The sequence below is a fragment of the Planococcus citri genome, chromosome 1 (genome assembly GCF_950023065.1).
Source record: "Planococcus citri chromosome 1, ihPlaCitr1.1, whole genome shotgun sequence".
Classification (NCBI taxonomy): domain Eukaryota; kingdom Metazoa; phylum Arthropoda; class Insecta; order Hemiptera; family Pseudococcidae; genus Planococcus; species Planococcus citri.
The window spans coordinates 30035691-30058025 of record NC_088677.1 but is presented as its reverse complement, the minus strand read 5'-3'; the positions used below and the strand labels follow the sequence as shown (position 1 = coordinate 30058025).

Here is a 22335-nt window from a genome sequence, read left to right as displayed (position 1 = left end):
AATACTTCACAGAAACTCCAAATTACAAAATTGAAAATTAATTTCAGAGTTTACAGGAACCTGAAATGATAAAATTCTAAATGAATTTCGGAGTCCACATGCGCTCTGAATTACAAGATGAAAAGTAATTAGGCATTTTATACAATTTTTTTAAATAGGTAGGTATTTTTAGTTGTCAAAGGTATGGAAGCACTGGTTCACACACGAAACAATTGAGACAATATAGAAGAGCTTAGAAAGCTGCCAAGGACTGCAGAACATGATAGGCAAAGGAACATGTTATTTCAGTGCATAACCAGGCTGTTGCAACGGTATAAAAATGTCCATATTTCATCAATATGTGAGGAAATCAAGATGCATGCTGAGAAGAAAGAGACCCGGGTGCTGTTTCAGAAAATCAGGTCAATTATGAGTGAATTCAAAGCCAGCAAGCAGATCATTCGAGACGAAGAGAACAAAGTTAAGACTGATGCAGAAGAGGTTGCAGAGACATGGAAAAAGTACTGCAAGAAGCTATATGCTGAGGAAGAGGAGCTACCTGATGACAGTGATGACCCCAGGTTCAACATCGTGGAGGAGAAGGAGCCACCAATTCTACTTGATGAGGTCATTGATGCCATCACTTGAAAAAGAACAAAGCTCCAGTACTAGATAAGGTAATGACTAAGGTCTTCAAAGCTGGAAGTGAAGAATTCACTCACTAAATCCACAATATATGCAACTCAATATAGCTGAGCCGTGCATTGCTAGAGGACTGGGTATAGTCGACATATGTCACTCTGTACAAAAAAAGGATCTCCTGAGAATTCTAAGAATTAGAGAACAATCTCTTTGATAAGTCACACTCGCGCCATCAAAGTACTATTGAAGATCATGTACAACAGGTTACACTCACTCATGCACAGTTAAATCCCTCCAGAAAAAGCAGGATTTGTGTGAGGAAGGAAGAGGAACCAGGGAGCAGATCCTTAACCTCAGATTGCTGATTGAGAAAGCACGTGAATACAATGTGCGTACTATGTCATGTTCTGTAGATTACAAGAAAGCGTTTGACTGGGTACAATGGCAAAAGCTGTGGAGAATTCTACTTGAGATGGGTGCACTAATACATCTGGTGTGGCTAATAAAAACAATTGTACAAGGGAAGCATGTTAAATGTCCAGATTAACAGCGAAACATTCATCAGAGAGAAGAGTACAACAGAGCTGCATTCTATCCCCACTCCTGTTGGAGACAGGAGTAAAATTGATGCGCTCAAAATGTGGTGCTGGATGAGAATGCTTTGGATCCCATGGATGGAGAAAAGGACTAATGTGTCCATCCTGGTGACAATTGGTGTTCAGAAACGTCGGTTGGCAGTGGTACTCAACAAAATCCTCAAATACTTCAAGCATGTCACAAGGGCAGATGTGATGTGATGGAGTCTCTGTTCATTCAAGGCAAGGGAGAGCGAACAAGAGGGCATGGATGCTCTTCCATGAGATGGACAGACTCTATCCGGAAGGCCATTGGATGCAGCTTCCCAGCATGCATCAGGAGCACCCTGAACAGAGGCAGTTGGAGGGAGCTGGTGTATTGTGTCAGGGAAACAGTGGTGGATGCATCATAGTCATGATACCCCTTAGGGATGAAACAGCACCAAGAAGAAGATGAAATTTTACTCCATTTTGATAATATACCTACCTACGAGTATAATAATATTTTTGTAATTTTCTACGGTTTTTTGATATTTTCGACTTCTTTTTTACAATATCAACTTCCAGTCATTTTCAAAGATTTTTTTCATGTTTCAACAATTTTTTTGTGGTTTTTGTCAACTTTTGCACAATACTTCACCTGAATTTGCGTTATTTTTGTAGTTCTTGAAGATTTTCATCCAAAAGATTACAATTTTTTGTGTTGCTTTTTTAAATTTTTGAATTTTTTTTTCGATATAAACAACTTTTTATTTTTAATATTTCAAGAATTTATAATTTTTAAAATTTTAAGCAATCTTCCTAAAAATTGAAAAATTGTTTTTTTTCTGTTGAGTTTACAGTTTTTTGTACTACGTGGTTAGGTAGTTTTTTCAAAACTTCTTTCCATTTTGGTACATACCTATCGTTTTAATGATCAATTTCCAGTCATTTTCAAAATGTTTCATCTACCTACACATTTTTACCTATCTATGTACTTAATTTTCAAGTTTAATTTTATCAAATTTGGTGGGTAGATCAGCATCCCAGTAGATGATTTTTGCCTCATCACTCTCAAATGTAACTAAAGCAAGAGGTATTATCCGTGATTCTCGTATAGATACCTATTGATAAATACATAAAACCCTCGAATAATAAAAATTAGCCAAATCCCCGAGTACATTTCCAAGCAACATTTGCGTATAAAAGGTTAGCAAATGTATCGGCGCATCAATCATTCATATTTTGAGTAAACGTCATCGCTGTAGGCCTAAGTATATTTTCTTCTTCATCTTCAAAATAATGGATAGGAACGGCGGCTTATACTTACATTCGGCAGAAGGAAATTTCGGCTAGAAAATTTGAAAAATCACGGCAACAAAGGTTCGGAAATGCGTAGGTACCAGCGCGTTCTCTCATTATACCGGTGAAAAGATCATTTGGTCAATTTAATGGTATCGCGCTTCATTTGGCAATTTTATTCGAACAAAGAAATCCGAACGTTTTGCAATATACGTCAAAACCGTTCGATGAAAAGGTTGAGAATCACTAGTGTAAAATACCTTTGAAACGTAAGCAGACGTGAAATTAAGCCATAACACAATAATTTGACCGTAAAATCGAAATTGCTGCATTATTGAGAGTATTGCGAGAAGTTTACCCTTCAGAGGAGCGTAAGTGTGGTTGGAGTACGAGTACGAGTACCTACGAACAATTTTTTAAATTAAAAACGCCGCTGACGAGTTGGAAAAATAAGATGATTTAACTATTTGTAATTTATTTTCTCATGTAAGGAAACATTGAGGCATACACGAGTTACATGCCAGTTGAAAAATATTCTACAGAAGAGGAGGGGGGAGTAAATCGAGGTCTACGTAAAACATCACAAGGAAGATTATTCCTTCGAATAAGTTAAGCGACGTGTATAATCAGATTAGTCGTTGAGGGAAAACGAATGGTAAATGGAATTGAATTGCAGAGTAGAAATTTGGGTTCAAAAGTAGGATTCGAGATCAAAATTAGGATAAGTTGATTTTCACACGGAATACTAATGACATTTTCGTTGACGATATTACAACATCGTAGAAAACTGAGAATGTAATTAAACTCGGCCAAATTACACTTCCAACGCGGCGGTATTTTTAACAAATAAAGGGTCACTATCTTTCGTAAAGCAATGCGTGTAAACCAAAGTAGAAAAAATTTTAAAAACCGTCATTAAGCATTTCATTAGATGCTCGCCCCAGTCGCTCGAGATCTCCTGGAGAATTTCGTAAAACATGCATGAAGCTGTGTGTGCTTTCAAAAGCTCGACTATACCCCCATCATAACATTCGACCTTTGATAACGTCGAGTGATTATTCTCGTATTAAACGCACCTGCGAGATAACGTGCATTATTTGACGATGATTGATGGTTGAATTCGTGTTAAAAAGAAAGCAGAGTCTGCGAAAAGCCACACGTAGAATAATTTGAAGTCGAGTTAGAGTTACTTAGACATCTTTATACACGTGATTGTCGTTACTATTTCTACTATTTTCCTATTTTAATACGCGAGTAGATAATTTCAATTCTGATTTTTAAAATGCGAAGATTATTGCTCAAACTTATACTGAATTTATTTTTCTGCACCTGTTAAGTGAATTCTACGCATATAAAAAGCATACAATACGAGGTAGGCATGGGAGTAAATCTTTTCGCCATAATATGTATTCAACTTTAAAGCTGTCAACGAGTATTAAAAAAAATTACCCTCGAAATATTTTCAAATTATACATAAAAAAGTAAACACGTTGAGAAAGATAACTTAATCTAATCCATCAATGAAATATGAGTCTGTTGAAGAGAAGAGAAAATTCCAAAATTGTTGAATGAATTTCGTATTCGGTTATCAATCATTTCTTTCAGGAAATTACCACTTTGAAAACGGAAAATCATTTTTTCTCTTCTTAATAAGGACTTTAAAAAATGAACTTAGGCTACTTATACCCATCTATTTTTGATTTATTAAATCGCCTATATAGGATCTACCTACTCCCTTTTGAGAATGAAATATCCAAACGCAACTTATAGATGACTATATTTTACACGTCATCGCATTTTCGTCAAATTTTTTCGCAGCTATAAAAATGGCGTTTAATCATCGAGCGCAAAAGCGCATATAATTACGAGTAGATATAATAATTCGAATATTTGAAAAAAGATACGCAGCCTGGCATGGATTCAAATTCACAACTCACAATGGGAGTCCACTTCCAATGAAAAACATTGCTTTCAAATTTACACACCGAGATGTATTAATAATTTATCGTTTATTTTACTCTTGTAGTAGCCATCCTAAGTATATGATTTAATGTGACGAGAAGATGGTTGTTGGTATACGAAAAAAAAAAACATCGGCACATTATCATTCAAAGAGTGTTTTTTTTTTCGTATGTAACTAAAAGTGTTAAAATTTTTCTTATTTTCGCTACTGTAAAAATACTCGACTCTAGTATTAACTAGGTACATGCAATTCATGCATATTTTATGTGCATAATAATGTTGACAACATTTGTGGTGAAGTTTTTAATGCTTATTCATAAAAAGAGCAACGTTTTGTCGTAACGAGCTCAGTTTGTAAAAATTGTTCAGTCGATTTTCAACCGTTTTTGAAGGATGCAACAAAAAGTTCAGTGAAATGTTATTTTAAATTCAGATCAAGTACCAGATGGTGGAAGGTTGATTTAGATTCTTCATTGATAAAAAACAAAAAATACCTCAAAAAAATCACTTTCAAGTTTCCACAACAAAATCCAAGAAAAAGGATTTTTTGGGTGATTTGTAGTACCTACATACTTAGTATCTACCTATTTGTTTGTTTGTTTGTTCGTTGTTGTTGTTTTTTGTTGAAAAATTGTGATTGAAATAAAGCAAGTAAACAAATCAAACTTGGAGACAGATCTGTTCCAACTGAGGGTGTCTTCAAAATGCTTAAAAATAATCCTAATTTAATAGATAGATGAGAAATTCTGTGTTTCATGGTGAAATTTTTCCAGTAGGTAATTTGGAAATGCCTAATTGAAAAATAGGAATCAACATTGTCAAAAATTTTTTTTAATGCAGAAATTAGCCAAAGCAACATACACAAAAATTGTAAACTTTGGATAAAAATCTTCAAAAACTAGGAAAATAATGCAAATTCAGATGAAATATAGAGCAAATGTTGTTAAAAACTGCAAAAAAAATTGTTGAAACATGAAGAAATGTTTGAGAATGACTAGACAGTTGATGAATTTGATTTATTTAATTAATAACATTTCAGAAAAATTTGACAAAACCAGGAAAAAATTCATAAAACATTCTTCAAACTTGAAAGAAAAAAAACAACTATAAAATGGAAAATGATTGGTAAAACATGGCAAAATGAGAGCGAAACACAAAAAAAAACTAAAAAAAATGAAAAAATATTAAAATGGAGATAAATGTTGTGCACCCAAATTAAAAACTGCAAAACAGTCATAAACTGATTATAAATTGTCAAAAATACATAAATGAAATTTGAGCAAAATTGAGCAATTTTTGGCAAACAATTTCAGAAAAGAGCTAAAATATAAAAACAGTTGGGAAAGCTATAATACAAGTTGATGCTGGAGCCCTCAGAACTACTCCTATACACTTATTATATCAGGAAGCATCTGAAATCCTCCCATCTATACAATCAAAACTCATCCTTCTCAAATTTTTCATTCACCTTAAAACAGTTTACTGTCTCCCTCTCACCATAGACTTGAAAATTGATTCCAATCTCACATATGATTCTATCCAGAAAATCCTACAAAAACTAAGAAAAATATTCTCTCATTTGACACATCATTACTTGAACATACTCAACTCAACACTCGAGTCATCAATATAACTTTATTGCTCAGTATAATGATTTCATTTCATTTTATACCAATGGGTCAAAATCTGTGGATCATTGTCGTTGTTTAGTTGTTTGTGATAGTGAGGTTTTACGATTTCCACTTCCATCCTTGTTCAGTATTCTTTCATGTGATCTGTATGCTGCGCTGTACTTTCATCTACATAATATAAACATGGCTATTGAGAGCAGACTCGACAAAGTTGTGATCTTCACAGATTCACTAAATTCAATCTCTCAAGTCTCAGCTAACTAGTAAGATCTAAATCCAAGCAACATCCAATTGCCTCAGAAATCTCATCTCTCCAGTGTGACATGGACGTTACGATAGTCTGGATTCCAGCCAACTCAGGAATTTTTGGAAATGAAACAGCAGACTTACCAGCAAAGCAGTCATTAAAGATTTCACCTGTACCAGAAACACCCATCCCTGTGTCTGATCTGATGTGATGGAAGCCATATCTTCGCTGTTATAATTCCCAGCCTAGGTCACACTACCAACATTCAAGATTTGCCCAGGAAGCAGGCTGTTGCCTTATGCTGTGTACATACAGGCCATACCCACCTCACTCACTCTCATCTCTTCAAAAAAGAACCCCCTCCAATATGCTCCACATGTCAAGTCCAACTCAAGATCTCTCACATCTTACTCACCTGCCAAGATCATACCAATTTAAGAAAGTCACTAAGCCTCCCAAAAACTCTACATGAAATAGCTCAAAATGCTTCAGTCTTACTCTCCTTTCTCCAAAAATCCGATCTCCTTTCATTAATGTAATAGTATGAAATAACCCGTGCCTGTAGCCTTGTAGCTGTACATGGCACAGTGACCAGACCAACGGGTAACAGGTAAAAATCTTGTAAATTTTAGCACAATGTCTTCAAAACCGTCAAAAATACCAGAAAAATAGTTTAAAAATATCAAAAAAAATTGATTAAATATCTGCTTAAAATGGAATAAAATTTAGCAAAAATTGCATGAGAAATCCGAAAAAAATGTAAAGTTGACATAAAAACTCATCAGCAGATTAAATAATGGCATAAAAACAATTTTAAAATAACTAAAAAAGTTGATCAGACATAGTGAAATAACATCAAAACTTTGAAAAATTGTCTTTCGATTATTAAAATTGCCAAGAATTTGATAAAAACAAAATTCGCATAAAATTCATTGAAAACTAAGTAGGTACCTACCTACCTACTTCCTAAGCAATTACGTACTTTAAATATTTACACACCAAGCACTCCGATTTTCCCTTCTCTCATCCAAACAAATCCTGCAGATTTGGTTCTCATACTCCTCTCCCTCCCTCCTCCTCTCGCATTTCATCTCCTCTCCACGTGTAAATAAACCACAGGAAATTAAACAAAGTACATACAATGAAAAAGGCCAATTTGAATTTTTTTTTCAAATGTATAATTTTCCACGACCCTTCAAGTACCCGAGAACACGTTTTTAATCAAAACAATTTCGTAATAAATAAATCTTGGCAACGATAAAAACAGTTTTAAAAATTTTTACCCGAATTTATCCCATCATGCGAAATTTCCAATAAATCTAATTTAAGCATCAACGCAACCTATCGTTGGCGAATTATCGTTTTCCCTAGCGAGCTGCATCCCATATCACTGCGGATGTATTTCACCAACACTTCGAAATAATGAGATAACACGTCTAATATGGGGTTTCATTTTCATATACCTCTAGACCTACTCTACTACATGCTATCTAGTTTATTAAAGCATATACACACATCGTAGGTAACCCAAAACGCTAACAGACAGAAAAGTGATTTAAATTGCCAAAATACACCTGAGATTAATTTTACTCCGATGCTGGTAATTAGTTTATCTATAAATTTACACTGAAATTGATTAATAAAAGTTGAAACGACTTTTAAGATAAATGGTCGGCAGCTAACCTAACTTGCCGAGCTAAAATCGAAGAAGTATAACTTTTTAAACGTCCGTATAAAGTTTAAACTTCATTATATTTAGGTTTTAAAAAAATGTAAAAGTTTGTTGTACGAGAGGCTTTACTTATTTGACATAAGAAATGAAAGCTATCCACACAGGTACCTATACTTTACACTCTCGACAATTAAAAAGCTACATTTTAACATTTATTTTTAACCACGCGGCTGCAAAGTTGTAGGTTTTTTTCGTGTTCAAGGTTTCTGTGTAACCTGACTAGGGATTTTTTTTTGGCAAAGAAAATCCTAACTACAAAGAGCACACAACATGTTGCTATAATGCTATCAAAGGTCAAATGAACATAAGTAAAGTTTTATTCGTTGGTAATTTAAAGTGGCGAAAAGATTTCGAGTATCCTAATTGGTTTAGCAATTTTTTTTCTCGCTTTTTATTCAATGTACACAACGAATGAAAGAGGAAACTTGACTGGAAATAAAATCAAGCTGTATTTGTTTTACTTTTTCTTCGTTCGTTTTGAATTTTAAACGTGTAGAAAGGTACTTCCCTGACCTTCAAACGCAACATGGCTCAGATTGAAAATATACCCTATTTTTTGAGACCCCCCCCCCCCAAAATTAAATTTTAAATTGGAGTAAAATATATACTTATATTTGTCCATTTGAATTTTAAAATCAATAATTCGGTAGCCAAAACTATAAAGTGCATAAATATGCACATATTATACCCTCTCAAATGCACTAAATTCTTCATAGTCCACTAAAGACGATTAGTGAAGTACGAAATTTACTCGCAAACGTGGTGTATCCGCCTACGGTAGGTGCTTTAGCCCACCGAAATATTCGAGTTAAAAAACCTAGGTAATCTGCGAATGATATTTTGCGAAGTGGAAACACGCCATTCAACATCGTATTAATTACGTATATAGGAATAAGAAATTCATTCCAGTTTATAAATATAAACGCGAATTAAACAAGGCCGTACACCTTCAAACTTCAAATTGAATGGTTTTTTTGAAATTTATGCACATAATCTGCGATAAATTTCACAAAAAGTAATTCCATCCGAAAGTAATCTTGACGTATTCGTATTGCCTACAGTCGCCAGCTGGTAAATTGACACATTGTCTAAGAGGCAAAAAAAAATGACGAAGAGAACGGTACCATATATTCGACTATTACATATAAGGACCATCCTATAGGCATATTTTCGCATAAGCGGTATTACTGGTCTTGAGATAGATCCAGATATTTGATGGACTGTGTTTTTAGTAGTAGCTAATAAATGGTTCATGTTCAATCTGAGCGTACAAACAGTTTGATGATCAAGGCAAACCAACGATTAGTAAACATGTTATTTGGTCTACGTTGGTAATTTTAATTTAACCATCATCGTAAGTTTTGATTGGATGCCTATTTCGAAAACAATGATACCCAAATGTAAAATTTTGGTATCGATGACTGACGTAGGAAATTACCTACTCATTAGGTGTTTTTTTTTTCGTTTTTCGATAACGTAACTTGTCGAGAATAACTTGGACGAAAAATGAGAAACTTACAAGAATCGAATACACTCGCTTATAGGTAGGTAGAGGTACTCGAGGAGAATGACGCGAATCGTTTAAAAACTATTAGCATACGTGCTGCCTTTGAAAGGGTATTCTATGAAATGAAATGACTGTTGGCGGATATTAATATCTTATAAATTACCGAAGAACGCATCAATCGATGGATCGATGCACCAGGAAAAAAGATAATGCCCGGCGTCAAAGAAATAGCAAAGTAATACTCTTATTACCCACTGTATAAATAAATGTTTGAGATAGGCAGGCATCAAGTTGAAAATTCTTTCAGAAGTTGAAGCGTTGAACTGTTTTATAATTGATAGCTTCAGGTACTTTTGAAATAATGGATTAAAAGATTAATGACGAAAGTATTCATGATGATCTTTTCGTCTTCTAGATGTGATCTGTAAAGTATTACGTTCAATTTAGCTAAGTAGTTTATTTGATTTGATTTCATATTTTGCAGGTCGGCGTCTTGGCTGATTTTATTATTATTAATTGTGTTTTTGTTCATTCTTTTTCTAGATAATGAAAATTGAAAAGAAATGCTATAAGAGGATTCCAATGTTGATGAACTTGAATGGACCTCATGAACCTCTGGCTCCATAGAACCATATGGTCATTCCAGACAATCTGAATACTGAACAGTCTTACCGCAGGCCAACGTTCAAGGTCGAAAGACATTCCTCGGAATACGTTTCCTTGAATGGAAAAACTCCGAATTGCCATTTTTCAGAATGATCATCTTTCCACATCCACCAGAAGTGGGGAAAAGTTCACTTTTTTGTACCGAAATTGCAGAAAAGTCCTGTTTTTTTCATGTCAAACTTCCCGTTCGTGGTCAGAATTATCAAAAATTACAATTAGGTAGCCTACATGTTATTTTTCATCAAAACTGTCAAGAAATCTTGTTCATTTTTTTCAATCAAAATTTTCAGAAAAATAATGCACCTTTTTTATGGCAAAAAAATCTTTTCTCTTTGTCAAAACTGCAAAAAAACATTTTTTAAAAGATTTTACTTTTTATTGCCAAAATTACTAATATTTAATCCTACCTATTTTTTTTTTTTTTTTTGTAAAAATTGTAAAAAAAGGCCCATATTTAGTGAAAATTAACAAAAAAAAAAACCTGTTCATTATTACTAAAATTGCCAAAAAGCCTTGGTTTCTTTTGCCAAAATTGAGTTTTTAATAATCAAAATTGCTAAAAAAAAATCTGACTTTTTTTGCCAAACTTGCAAAAACTTTCCATTTTTTTATGAAATCTGTAAAAAAAGACCCATTATTTTGTTAAAATAGCCAGAAAAACGTGTTTTTTTCCAAAATCTCAAAAAAAAATTGTTTTTTCTTGTCATGTCATAATTTTCCTAAAAGTCTTATTTTTGGTTTTCCAAAATTGCAAAATTAAAATATCTTAGCTTACTTACTCATGCTTCTATCAAAATTGCAGGAAAGACTAATTTTTTGTCAAAAATGCCTAAAAGTTTTGTTTTTCTGCTGAAATTGCAATAAAATAATGCTTAGATTTGAAAATTAATTGCAGCATTAAAAAAAATAGCTTAAGAGAGCAAGTTTTTGATAACTACATTAGTGGTGAGTCCTTTTTATAGCATTTTTCAAATTTTGATAGAGCTCAGTAAAACCCATGGCTATAAATGTCCTCAAAAGATTGTAAATCATGTGATCAACGTTTGACGACACCCTTTCCTCTCGGTTCGAGCTCAAAGTTTCTATTTGAGAAATTTTCTCACGTTTCAATTTTTTTTTGTTTAGTTCAGCAGATTTAAATAACCTCAACATGAGAAAAGTTTTCAAACTTTCAAAACTTTGAGCTCAACCCCGGAAGGGGATGGCAAACTTTGGCCAAAAAATTTGAAATTTTTTTCAAAGTCTCACGATTATTTGGCCATGATTTTTTGCTAAGCTACATCAAAAATTCCAAAAAAGTTTCAAAAATGCTCAAAAAAACACTTCTCAAGTTCTTTACACTTTTCGAAAAAATATGGAAAAAAATGTAATGAAAAAAGTTTGATGCGGAAGAGAAAATGTACTTAATATGTAGATCCATAAAAACATGGCATGCTCAAATTTTTGGAAGCCTCGAGAGTCTTGGGAAAAAGAAAAGTGATGAAGAACTGTCTCTGATGAGTGTCCTACTCACTAAAAACTTTTCATCGGCATTTTCCATTTTAAAATATATATATTTTTTGAAGTTTTTGATTACACTTCCAATACATTTTCAAAAATGTTAAGTACATACAAAGTATATCGCATAATGTTCATCACCATATCTTCCCATCTTCTTTAAACAAACTGCAAATTCTACAGATTTTTATTTCAGGATATTAAATAAACTGCACTTGAAAAATAATTTTTATGGATCGTTAAAATTGAATTTAAAAAAAAAAAAACTATAAAAACTGTTAGATACTTAAACATAAAACCCACAAAAATGGATAAAAATCTGTTTCAAAATCTCACGAAAAAAAAAACTGTTTCAGAAAATTGTTTCATCAATTTATATCTAGTAAGTAACAAAAATGTAAAAATTGAGATAAAAATTACTAAAATGCTCATAATATTGAGGGTAGAAATTACTGTTCAAGTTGACAAAATTATTCATCATTTTGAGAATGGTTACAACACCATAAAAATGAAAAATACTTACCAGGAAATTAAAATCGAAATACCTATCGAAAAAACATTCAAGTAAAAACGTGATGAAAATCATAATTGAATAAACAGTACACAGTAAAAATGGCCAAAATGTCTCAAAAACAGGCCTGAAATGTTATAAAAATAATTAAAAATTCCACATAGAGAAAAATTCTGAAAAATGAGACGACAGTCTAAAAATATTATCGATGATCGTAAGTTGTTTTCAATCAATTATGGGATTTTTAGTCAGTATTTAAATAGGGCGAATTGATTTCTTTTTGGTATTTTAAAATTTACTCATTGAATTTCTCATCATGTACTTGATATTTTTGTAGGTAAAGGCATAGAGAATTTCATCGCACGTTTCCTTTTTACAAATAGGTACGGTATCTAAAAAAACACGTGGAGATAGGTAAAACAATTTAGAATTTGTCTTTTTTTTTGATAGTTCCTTCCAAAAAATATCGACCTTTCTCTCCTCACCTCTTTAAACGATACAGTTTTCGGTAAAAGCTATTCCTGATCCTATATGAGAGATTGGTATAGTTAGTCTAATGCATATAGGTACCTATTTTTTTCATCGGAGTTAAACTATATTATGCTTTAAAAAATGAGTAAAAATAACGTTTTTTTTTTTGCTTGGGGCACTTTATAAGAAGGTAAAAGTTTCCAAAACTGTGAAAACATATGTACTTATAGATTATTATTTAGATATCTAATTTATTTGCATACATCAACGAACAAATATGTTAATCTTTGTTAGGTACGTTACAGATTATAGGAGAAGGTAGGTATCCTGTAAGCCAAGAGTAGATCTACATATTTCAAGTTATTTTTTTTTCACTCACTATGAAAATCTAGGCACAGATATAAGTATGGTTGCTCGTAAAACATTAAAATTAATTATCGAACAATTACATCAAAATTCACAATTCTAAAAACATACAGTTTTTTTTACAGCTTCGAGATCATTCAAAAGGTATAAACATCGAACCGGTTTAAGCTGGTATAAAATCTTGCAAGTATAGAGTAATAAGTGATAAGGAACCTCGAAAATTGAATTTTGTCTAATAACGTTACACATTCATGTGCCCTAATTTACAGTAATATAAATCAAAATTATTTCATTCTTCCATAGGGCGTCAGTGCCTACAACATAATTATACTTTTCATTCTGAATTTATGAATGATTAATTAACGCAGAATAGGCACATAATATATCGATACATCTGTGAGGCAATAAGTTGTAAATTTCTTTATTTTTTTCAAAACTGATTGCGAGTGTGTAATTTTGAAAATGGTAAAAATTTACGATCTTGAGTTCAATGATATAACTATAGGTAACTTAAGATATAACTGTAGAACTACCTACCAGGTACCTGTCTAGCGTCTAGCTTCTACCTAAATTATGCAGAAGACTAAATTAAAGGTAGGTAGTCGCGTATACATCATTAAGAGATACCAAAATTGCAATGTGCTATTCGATTCATTTTAAATTAAATACACGATCACGAATATTCACGATGCCAATTCAGGAATAAAATAATTTAAGATGCATCATTTTTTTAATCCTGATTACTGTAAAGCTACCAATACCGACACTCGTGTCTACGTCAACGAAGGGAGAAAAAGAATTCCAATTTTTTCATCATTCGCATGGAGTTTTTCACATATCTACGCGTATTTTCCTAATCGTAGATACTCATGTGATGTGACGTCAGTATTACGAAGGAATTAATTAAATAAGGTTGAAGACTCAAGATTCTCCAATCGAAACAATTTTTTTACACGGTATACTTATTCCGGTCTGAATTCAAGGCGTTATACGTATTAGAACCGGTTTACGGGTAATTGGTTGTTTTAATTTTAAAACTTCTTTCTTTTTTTTTTGCACATTTGGGTGCTCACGTTATAGTTTTTAAAGGCCGATTGAAATTACAAGTTGTGATGGTCTTGTGAAAATTTTATGGTTTTTAGTAGCCTTATTCAGAAGGTATGGAAGAGCACTTTATAATAAAATTATTATCTCGATGTATCATTGAGATCAATGAGGGGTAAAAGCGATAAAAATTATATCAATCTAACCTAGGTATCCTAATATGTCTAACGTCTTTCTAACGCAGGCCTCCGATATTTTTATAATGGTTGTTTTTTCGCGTGGCAATGACGTTTAAAATCACTTCCCTATAGGTATTAGGTATCTAACAATTTCATGCAGTTCCAAATTTCCATTTGATGTCAGAGCGGTAAAAACTGTAAATCGTGACGTAATACGCATATTTTTCAATCGCATCGGAGAATGGAAAATCCCTGAGAGAACATGGAGAATTTTTTTCATTCAAAATTAGACAAAAACGTAACGCGATGATTCATTTAATTGACGAAAATGGGTAAATAGAGTGAATCTAATTATGTAATTCAAATCAACTAGAAATATGCAAATACATTTTTGTGGGTAGGTAGTACTAAAAAAATTACCGAATACCTACGTAATAAGTATGTAGGCAAGAATTCCAAAATCTTCATCAATTGAGCATTTTTTTTTTTTTTTTTTGAAGAGTCAGTTATGCTCACAGATGTCCATAAATGTATTTTTGACGACCGAGTTCTCATATTAATATATTTCAGAATATGAGGAAATCTGGCCCTTCTTCCCTCTTTTTAAAATTCATAATCCCTTTGTAAGTTAGCCTCTTCTCCTCCTCAAGGAAAGCAAATCATTCAGAATATTATATGTTCACTGTTCAGAGTGAGCTTCTTATTTTTCCGAATCCAACGCACTACTTTTTATACGGAATGAACAAGATGAATTCGTGATTAAATTCTTCAAATCATGAAATGATCATGCAATGCAAATGCTAGATCAACAATCAACATAATACTCGTTTGTTATAATGTTATTCAAGTGCACGTGCTTTGTTGTTATTCATTTCTTGTTAGCACAAAAAAAATACACATTGAATGATGGAAAAATATTTATTTTGAGGTTGTTTTTGCTTTAAAATTCAGCACCGATTTCAAAAATGAAGTTATCTAAGGTAGGTATCTACTTTTTCCATCACGTAAGAATTTTTCAGTAAAAAAAAAACACCTATTATTATGTGTTTGAAAATTTGTTTATCGTTTTTGAAAGTAGAAATTAATTTTTCTGGGCCAACCAAACATTTCACGAAAAAAAAAGTAGATGCAAAGATATATCCAGCACTAAGCTCTTTGCAGAAGAAACCAATGGTTGGCCCACAGAATCTATTGTTACAGCCAAAAAGGAAGAAAAAATATTAGTTTTGTGAAACATTCCTTTACGCAGGCAGATGGCATTTTTTCATTATTTTTCTCATGATGAGTGTGAAAACTTTTATGGGAATCACCTGTTGAATTTGAAAACATATTTTCTATTCAACCTGTAAACCTCGATCAAACATCGACATCTCAAGCCCAACTGAAAATTCAATTTTTCCAGTTTCCTAAAATAGCCAACATTGGGGGGGGGGGTTCTCAGAAAAAAAAATGTATACCCTAAAATATCCACATTTTTGAATTTTTTTCACCAGAGCAGGCTATATTAATGTTTTCCTATTCAAAAATAAATGTTACCAATTTATAAGCAGAACAATTTTCTCTTTCGGCCATTTGAAGAAATTTAATTGATTTTCTTTGTTGGATTGGATAGTTCAAAAAACCATTATTTAGCGTTTGATTACCTATATAGGCAGAGATGGGCGACTGAGCACTGAACTTACTGTGAAAGTTCCAACTCTTCAAAAAGGTCAGAGTTCAACTTTGAGTTTTACTCTTTTACAAAAAAATGTCTTGAAGGGTCGAGGGTTTCGAACTCCTTTTATAAAAGAGTTCTCAAGAGTTCAAAAACAAAATTTTTTTTGACATTATTATTATTTTTTAAAGCGAAGTAGCTAAAATTGTAGGAGAGACCAGGGCTAGTCAGTGGCGTAGCCAGGACTTTTTCAAAGAGGGGGCAAAACCAGATTTTTAGGCATGAAAAATCAAAATACGGGGTAGTTTTCTAAAAAACGTTCGTAATGTGTGATGATTTTATAATTTGCTAGAGTGAAAATTTTTCAAAAAAATGGGTCTAAAAAACAAAAAACATCCAATATTTGCTTGCAGTTGCCCCCTTGTCTACACTACTGGGATTAATTGACCTATATATATTTTTTGATTTTTTTTAATGCATGTTTTTAAAAAATGATTATATGTACCACCATAAGCCACCATCTTTTTGACCTTGACCTTCCCGTGCCTCCGAAGAATTTGTCATTTCAAAAAGACGATGAGATGTGCCAACAACTCGTTGAAATTCTTGAGGAAACAGTTCCCACAAATACTATCAACTGACAATACTGGGCAACTCTATTGAAAAATGGTGTTTTATCCTCCTAGCGGCCTGGGTTAAAAATAATTTCGCCACAAGCATCTGATTTGCTGATACAAATCTCGTGTAAGCGCGAGATTCAAACCAGTTATAAAACAACCAATCAGAGCATTTTTGATAAGAGTTAGCTTTAATCCAGGCCGTTCAGATCGCGCTAACGCTCAATGTATTTTTAAATTGAGTTGCCAGTATTGTCAGTTGGTAGTATTTGGTTCCAGCAAATGATAAGAAACAACGAGATATTCAGAAAAATGAGCTCACCAAATTTGAAGTTTTCAAAAACGCTTCAGGTGAGAAGATCCTTCTTAGAAAACTTGAAAATGGTTCAAAAGTTCCCTGTCTGCCTCATGAGCTATTTTACAAGACGGTTGACTACCTTCATTACACTTATGGGCATGTAAAGGCTGCTATAAATCATAATAATTCTTTCTCATACATTTGCAACATATGCAATAATATGTGCATCATTTGTAAGGTGAATAAAAATTACTCAAATCATAAGGCCATCGAATAAGTATGCCCAAATTGAGGCCTATTCAATTGTTGATGTCAGTGATGTCCTATCCGTCCATTTATTTGGACCTCTACCAGCTCTCAAAAACAACCCCAAATATCTTTTAGTTGTAAAAGATGTCTTTACAAATCATACATGGCTTCAAACCCTCTTAAAGAAGAGGTCAGTTTGTCAACAAATAACAACTGTTATTCTTTTGTTTCATCACCAAACATTGGAACCTCCTAAAATTGAATTGATTATTCAAAGTAAGAAAAAATCTGCTTATGCAGGGTTTGAAGATACAATTTTCAAAGTGTAAAGTTGTCGTTGAATGGTTTTTTTTTTTTAGCTAAAGTTCAATTTAAAAATGTACATATGTCCATTGTGAAGGAGGAATCTACCACATTTAAAATTTAAAAAAAAAATTCAGTAAGTTTAAGCATCAGAGTGGATTGCGAACAAAAAATATCAAAGGATTTTGACCAAAGAAAAAATTAACCCCAACCAACCAGTTTTTGAAAAAAAGACCCAGCTCTAAAAAGTTGGTATTTGAGATTCTTCATCAATCGAGGCCATTCCCATCAAAATTCAAAACCATTTTTAGGATTCTACTCACCTACAAAAAACATACAACAATTTGATAAGTTTTTGATTTCAGGTAGGTATGTACATACTTGATGATTTTTTGAAAATGGCAACAATGGCAGAAAAAATTGGCACCATCAAATTCAAAAATATTTCCTCAACTTTGAAAATGATATCTTTCGATGTTTTAGCACAATTGACACGAAATTATTGAGAAAATACTTTCAAAACACGAATTTACCCTAAAACATGGACAATTTTTAAATTCTCAATCGCTCAATAGAACCCTAAAGTGGTCTAGGATTTCGATGACATTGGTCCAGGTTGATGCAGAATCTCAAATACTATCTTTCGGGAGTGGACGATATTCCTTAAAACAGGTTGGGTAGGAGCTGGAGCGAAAAAAACAAGATATTTTCTAAAATCTCCCTCTTTGAAGATCCATACTATCCATACCTCTCCTCCAGGAGCACCCCTGGAGCTAAAAAAATTTCTAAGCGATTTTCAACTCAAAATGGAGGTCTTTGCTGAATTTGGTGAAAATCCATAGCTCTTCAGATATTTTTTTCGCGATATTTCTTTGAATTTTGTAAATTATTTCAATTCTTCACAAAATATTTTGACTCTCGGAGGTGATCCTCTCGTTAACCACCCCGCACGTCTATTTTTAAGACAGAATTATACACCTATTGTTGTACAAAATATATACGAATTTAAACCTAGAAAAAAATATTATTATCCATTTTTTAAAATAAAATTCTCAAATTGCACAACCGTTTAATTTTTCAAAATGTCTACTTTCGTAATTGAGCGCCGAGGGATAGAAATTCGATAGGTACCTTAGGGCTAAGATTGCAAAAAATCAAGGCAGAAAATAACGTAGAAAAACCTCAGACGTACATACGTTCGGGGTTCATGAGAAAGGGTAAGGGTAACGCCTAACGCAGCACATTCATCGCTGCTTATATGTTTACAAAATAAATATCGTAAACTTCATCAGTTCAGCAGCTCGCGGGGGAGTGTATCAGCATCACGGTGGCGATGAGGCAGCGACGATGGAACGACACTACGACACTTCTGGCCTTCGTATCTTATCAATAACTCGTTGGAATTTTCGTCGATGCGGTAATTACAAAGAACGTACGGCGACGACGACGACGACGAAGAAGAAGAGTTTAAAACTTATCCGAAAGCTTAACCAAAACAAATATTAGCGAAGGAGAGAACATAGGTTGTACAAATGTCCCTTTTATTAGAAGCCTTTTAAATACAGCATCTTGCAAACAACAGTTTGATGATACGCTTTTTAAACCCACTTTTCCAACACAATCGCCATTGTGCGCTTTGCTAATTTGGCTTTTTGTCCCCTTCTAAAATACACTATTAAGATTATTTCAAACTGATAAAGGTCTCGGGACGTATTGCGGGCGGTATTAATTAATTCTTCAATTTAAAGATGCGTCGGATTTCGTAGTCATGCTATGGTATGGTTTGTCTTTGGGGTTTGTTTGAATTTTCTATCGCGACAAAATTCGCATATATCTGTTTCAAAGCTTCGCAGATAATTCTTTTAGGCTACCTGCGGGTAACGAAAACGAATTATACGAGATGTTGATATCGCATAAAAAAATGGATTTAGACTTTTCACCACAATCAGGTGGAATGAGAAGTTTTATTTAATTTTCCAATCAGCTTCTTATTCTTTTTATCAATTTTTTTCAAACTCCGTTATTGGTTAAAATAAAAAGCTATACCTATACAACGAACTAATATCGCAAATAATACATATAAAGCAGACGATACGAGCATGCTGTTTTATAAATGAATGAAAGATAAGGTACCTCGTATAGCTTCCTCTCGGAAGAAATACATTTTACGTTATATTTCCGTAAATCGTAACAACATTAAGGGCGAAAAGATCGCTTCATTGGAATATTTTCTCAATGGAAAATTACGTTTTGCAGAAGAAAAAATTGAATTCTTTTTACTCCTTTAATTAAACTGAAACAATAAAGCCGAAAATCAAATTGAAAGAAGCAGTACGAAAGATCAAGACAAAAAATCCGGCGTAAATTTAGAATTCATAATGGTACCATAGCATTCCAACATCCGCAACGTTATTTTCATTTTAGAAGAATAAACCTAGCAAGTAAGTAATACAAATATTTCATTCTCTTTGGTGCGTATTTATTCGCCGTTTCCAGGTCTACTCCCTTTTTTTTTTTAAATAAATAATTTCGAAACCATTGGTCAAGCAATTTTTATAAATTCCTTGTCGTCGAAAAGCCTACAATTACATGATTTGTGGCGTTGTTATCTGGAATAAAAATGAAATAGTTTCATTTGAGAGTAAAATTTTGATTCGAGATGGGAAAAAAATGAGGTGTGTAATAAACCTTTCAAAATTTCATTTAGGTAAGATTTTCAAATACCAGAGAGTTCCTTTGCATGCGGCTAAACAATACTTCTCAAGAGAAAGAAATAGGCAAGTAAAAAAGAATTGTATTCACTGAGAGAAAAAAATTAGAAGATAATTGAATAAATTTCAACACAAATGAAGATAGAAATGTACCAAAATTACGAAAACATTCCTATAGGTAGAGGTACCCACGAACGAAATTGTTTGTTGTTTTCTTTTTAAATTTCCGACCAAAAAGGTTATTAGCAAAATTAATATCCGTGTACTTTGAAAAGATTAAATCATACCCGAGTATTCAATTCAACAAATATTTAAATTAACTGACTGCTTTCGCTCGAGTGTAATTTTGTGGCATTGAATAGACAGATGATATAACTTTTGACAATACAATTTACCTACTGTCAAAAGACCTCGAATTCAAAGTAGTTTCATTTTGAAAGCCAAACCTCATAATTTCAGAGGCTTTGTAAGAAAAACTGTTATTCAGAGATTCGTTGTACCCATTAAATTCTTATATTTAAGCAACAATACAAGAATACAATACATCGTAAGCAGTTTCCAGTCCTGCAAGCACGTTTTCATATTTTTCCTTTCATTTTTACGGGTTTTTGAGCAATTGAAGTTCATGTCATCATTTTTGTGTGCACCATTGTGTAAATGTACATCTTTAAGAATTTCTGCTTTTGAAAAAAAAAACGAATCAGTGAACAAACGTGGAAAAACTGAATTAATTTATTTATAATGAAAAAAATATTATGTTTAGACAAACGAGAAAGAGGGTTAGATATATTATTATGAACCTGCATTTATCGAATTTTAAGGAAATCCCTCATACAAGTAGAGACGAAATTTAGCATTTGAAAAAAAATTCAATAGAATAATTGGTCAAATTTTTTAATAGAATTTGGGCGTTTCGTTATTTCTATGGGATCGTCGCGTGTAATTTGGAAGATTCCATTTTATAATCAAGACCTGTCTGTCGGAGTTGGATTTTTAATATTCTAAAATAGAAGTGGTGAACGTCCACAGAAACACCACGAATAAATTTTATTTAGTGTAGCTGATTCTATTTCGTATTATAATGATATCTTGAAACCAGTTTATGTGAGAGAGGATGATGTATCATGTATCTAGTGTTCTGTAAGTTTCTCATGTTGAAACAATTTGCCTGAGATTCAGAAAAGGTAAATGTAAAAATTTTGCCAATCTATGAACGACAACTGCCTAAAAGATTTTTTTGTACAATTCAAATGGAAAATTTCATTAAAATCTGGTTGTGAAGTTGATATAATTTTTAAGCATGGAAAATTCAATTCTTTCTTATAGAAAAAATAAGTAGGTAGATAGAAGTACGGTGCAAAAAATGAGCCGGATTTTATTGGCCACAATGCAAAGTTTTACAAGAGAGGAAGAGGATGCGAATCAAAGCCATCCATAAAAACTCAAAAACATGGTTCAAAATATTTTTTTATCGCTGAATTTTTCAGAAATTTTTAATTAATGGCAAATGAAATTGGTCAAAATTAAATATGCGATGAAAATTTCTCAATATTCTTTAAAATATTTGTAAATTAAAATGAAAACGATGCATTACAAACCATTTTATGCCACACTGTACTTTTTCATTTTCAAGAGAGAGAGGGGGGAAAGGGTAAAGGGAGCTTTGAAGAGGTTGAATATTTTTAAAAAAATGGATATTCGTATTCGGTACTTCTGCAAACCTAATAAACCATGTACAACTGAGGGGAGGGGAGGACTAAATTTAAAAAATGAGGTCATAACATTTGTACTCAAGAGTTCCTAAAAACCTACGGGACAAACTTGGAGTTTTTCATCATTTTGACCAAAAAAGAAAAAAGAGAGAACTAAAACATGGCACCCATGAAACAATATTTTTGCAGTCAACTGCCTCTAATAATTATACCAACCACAAAACAATGCATTTGCAACTTTTTTAGGAGGACAATGGGGTAGATTTCCACCAAAACTTTGGGTTTTTCAATGTTGCAATGTTTAAAAGACTTTTTTCTTGTTTAAAAATGTTGTAAAGTTTTTTATTCTTTTTTTTTGCACAAAAATTTTTTTTTCAAATTTTATTTTCCAAACAAAATATCTACTTTTTTTTAGCTTCCTGCAGTAAAAAAAGTATGAATTTTTCAAGAATGCATTTTTTCGTAGGAAATATTCAATTGTATCCATTCAGGAAATAATTA

General features: G+C 32.7%; 1 protein-coding gene across 3 annotated transcripts in view; it reads right to left on the bottom strand.

Moving 5' to 3' along the window:
* LOC135831276 (tachykinin-like peptides receptor 99D) overlaps positions 1-22335 on the bottom strand; it is a 254418-nt gene that overhangs the window by 164743 nt on the left and 67340 nt on the right. The window lies entirely within an intron of this gene.